A 3,110-nucleotide genomic window follows, 5' to 3' on the forward strand; every position below is an offset into this window, starting at 1 on the left:
CCGGCTGGGCCCCCTGGGTGCTGACAAGGTGGGACCCTCGGGGCACCTGGAGGACCCGCTGCGCTGCGCACTAGCCACACCAGGGGAGCCCGGAGCCCTGCGATACACGTGAGTGAGTGGGGCTCCCCGAGGCGGGAGGCTGGGGGCAGGGGGCAGGGTCCTGCCGGGGGTTCAGTCTTTATTTTCTTGCTGTAACATTACCTCCGTGAGCAAAGGTAGGAACCTATGGTCTCCCGCTTCTGCTGATTATGAATAGCTTCTCTTGCAGGGTGTGTGTGTGTGTGTGGTGGTGGGGGGAGCAGTTTATTTCCAGGTTTCACTTGTTTCTGTCTTAAAAACCACCTTCTCTTTCTGAACAGTTTCTCTTGGCGGTGGGGGTTGGAGGAGAGGCAGACCCCTGGCTTCCGGCACATACTTCTTTCCTTCTTAAAACTCCACTTTCTTTCCTCTGCCCTCAGCCCCTTGCAGGTTTGATGCCTCTGCCCTGGATGGGTGACCTTTCCCCAGCGGTTACGGCGTCTGACCGAAGGCAAATGTTACTTTTTTAGGTCCTCCCCAGCCATTCACTCGGTCTGCAGTCTGGTCTTTCTGGTTTGAGACCCAGGCCGGCTGGGCCGGTGACCGGGCTTGGAAGCCTGCATCCCTCCCCTCCCCCACCTCACCTGGCCTGGGGGGTCCCCGAGACTAAAGTGGCCGGGCCTTGTTTTCTGTGCTCAGTGCAGCGTGAATGTGTTGGAACAAGGGAGGTGGCAGATGGGGCTTAGGCTGCTGAGAAGAACGGCACCGTCTTAGGAAACCGCTTGCTCCGTTTAGTATTTGATTTCCTCCCTTCCCTTGCGCCCAAGCAAAGCCGGGGCCACGCTTGACACCCCTCTCTAGACCACTCCTCCCTTTGCTTTTATTTTGGGCAGAGTGGACTCTCTCCGGTGGCTTTTGTTTCTCTAGAGTGAGAAAGACTGGCGGCGGGTGCGGGATCAGTCTCCTTCTCCCTCTGGCTCCAGAGCACGTGCTAGCGGGGCCCCTGGGGCGCAGGGGGGAGGCACACGGCCGGGGCTTCCCTGCCCCTCCCCATGGGCTCTGTTTTGGGGGTCCTGAGGGACTGAACTGGGAGAAGGAGCTACACTAGAATTTATATGGCACATCTTCCCGGAGGTGCTGCCTTCACTGTGGCTGAACCCTCAAGAAAGGGGCGCTCACACCTGCGCCCCCCCTTACCTCCAAACAAAGGTGTGGTGGGTGGGATGGGTGTCTCCACTAGGTATCCAGCTGGGTCCGAGTTTTCTGTTCAAATTCCACAAGTTCAGGGCCACCCACCATTTCCCAAGTAGGCTCTTTCAGGGATAGTCTTAGGTCTCTTGTGGGGATGTCGGGAGGTGTCTGTGGCTCAGGCTGGCCCCTCACTCCCTCCATGGCCTCTGGTCCCACCAACACCCCAAGCCTAGGCTGCAGGAAGGCGTCCCATTCCAGACTCTTAGTAGCCGAGTTGATGCCCACGGATATTCTTTTCCCCTCCACAATGTAGGAATTTGCAGAGATGCATAAAGATGCCACTCTAGGGACATTTGCTGTTCTCCATATTTCCTACCCACGGCACCGTATGATGGGTGGCATTTGTGTCTGGCTTCATTCAGCTTCCCTCTAACTCAGTGCTGACACCACCCCCGAAAGTAAGCAGAAAGATCAGCACCAGGGTTCCCGAGGCCAAGGGTGGATTTGCCATTGAGCAAATTACTGGGCAAATGACCTGCAAAGTAATGTCATGTGCAGCCCTGGGACCTCAAATCCTGGGCCCCGGGTTTTACGTGCTTACTTTATTATTCTTTTCAAGATGTTCGCTTACAGGACCAGAGGGCCAGAGCGCAAGTGAGGGAGATTCTATTCTAGGATCTTTCAACCCCGCTCTCTTCACAGTGACAGACAGGCGAGGGCTCTGGGTGATTCCCCCCCCCCACCCCGCCCCCTCGGGCAAGGACCAGCCTATCTGATGGAGGAGGCGAGACTGACTGAGCTAAGGGAGAGGGCCAGCTCATCAGAATCCCCAGGCCCTTCCCTGCAAGTACAGACCTTGGACCAGCTGGGGCCCTCTGGGAATGCGGTCTTGGGAATCCTGCTCTGCTGAGTTAGAATCTGCATTTGAAATTGATCCTGGGCAAGCCCTGTGCTGGTCAGAATGGGGGAGCCCTGAGTGTCACTGGGCCCCAGCGTTCTGGCTGACAGCTAAGCCAATGGAGGCACTCACCAGGCAGGTCTGGCCTGGTGAGTCCAAGTGCTGGGTGCATAGTAGGGGCTCACTAAATCTTGGCTACCTTTTTGTCAAATAAGCCAAGTGTTCCTTTTTAAATTCATTGACTTTCTTTTTAAATTCATTATTTGTTTCTTGTTTTTGAAAAAGGAAAAAAAAACACACTATTAAAAAAAAGTCACTGGATACAATTACATTGGATTTTTAAAGAAAGAAAAAGGACATTAGATTTTGATATATTGGCTATTAAATTACTCTCCAGAGCAAGGGTGTGTGTCCAATTTCTTTTCATTTTTAATTGTAAAGTACACCCAATGTAAAGTTTACCATTTTAAAGTGAACAATTCAACAGCACTTAGCACATTCACAATGTTGTGCAACCATCATCTCTATTTAGTTCCAGAACATTTCCATCACCTGAAAAAAGGGCCGGTCCCCACAGCAGTCACTCCCATTTCCCTCTCCCAGCCCTGGCAACTACTCACCTGCCTTCCGTCTCTATGGATTTGCCTGTTCTCTATATTTCATACCCGTGGAACCAGATGATGGGTGGCCTTTGTGTCTGGCATCATTCACTTCTGATTTCTCCTGTAGTTCACATGTCCTTCCTTCCCTTCTTCCACGTGTCCCACCCACCCCTCCCCTAAATCATGCAGGTCACGTATGAGTAGCAGAACCATATTATAGACCTAATTCACACATTAATTCTTAGTGACCAAGAACAAGGTGCAGGGATTCTTGGTCCCCAAACATTTTTCAGGACTGGAGGCCAGGGCTACTCACTTTTTTTCTGACGTGGCTCCCACTTTTGGTCTCCAATCATTTCTCTCCAGCAAAAGCTGTCGCTATAACTTCTTCCAGCCCCAGT

The sequence above is a fragment of the Myotis myotis genome, unplaced genomic scaffold, assembly GCF_014108235.1.
Source record: "Myotis myotis isolate mMyoMyo1 unplaced genomic scaffold, mMyoMyo1.p scaffold_m19_p_33, whole genome shotgun sequence".
Taxonomy (NCBI): domain Eukaryota; kingdom Metazoa; phylum Chordata; class Mammalia; order Chiroptera; family Vespertilionidae; genus Myotis; species Myotis myotis.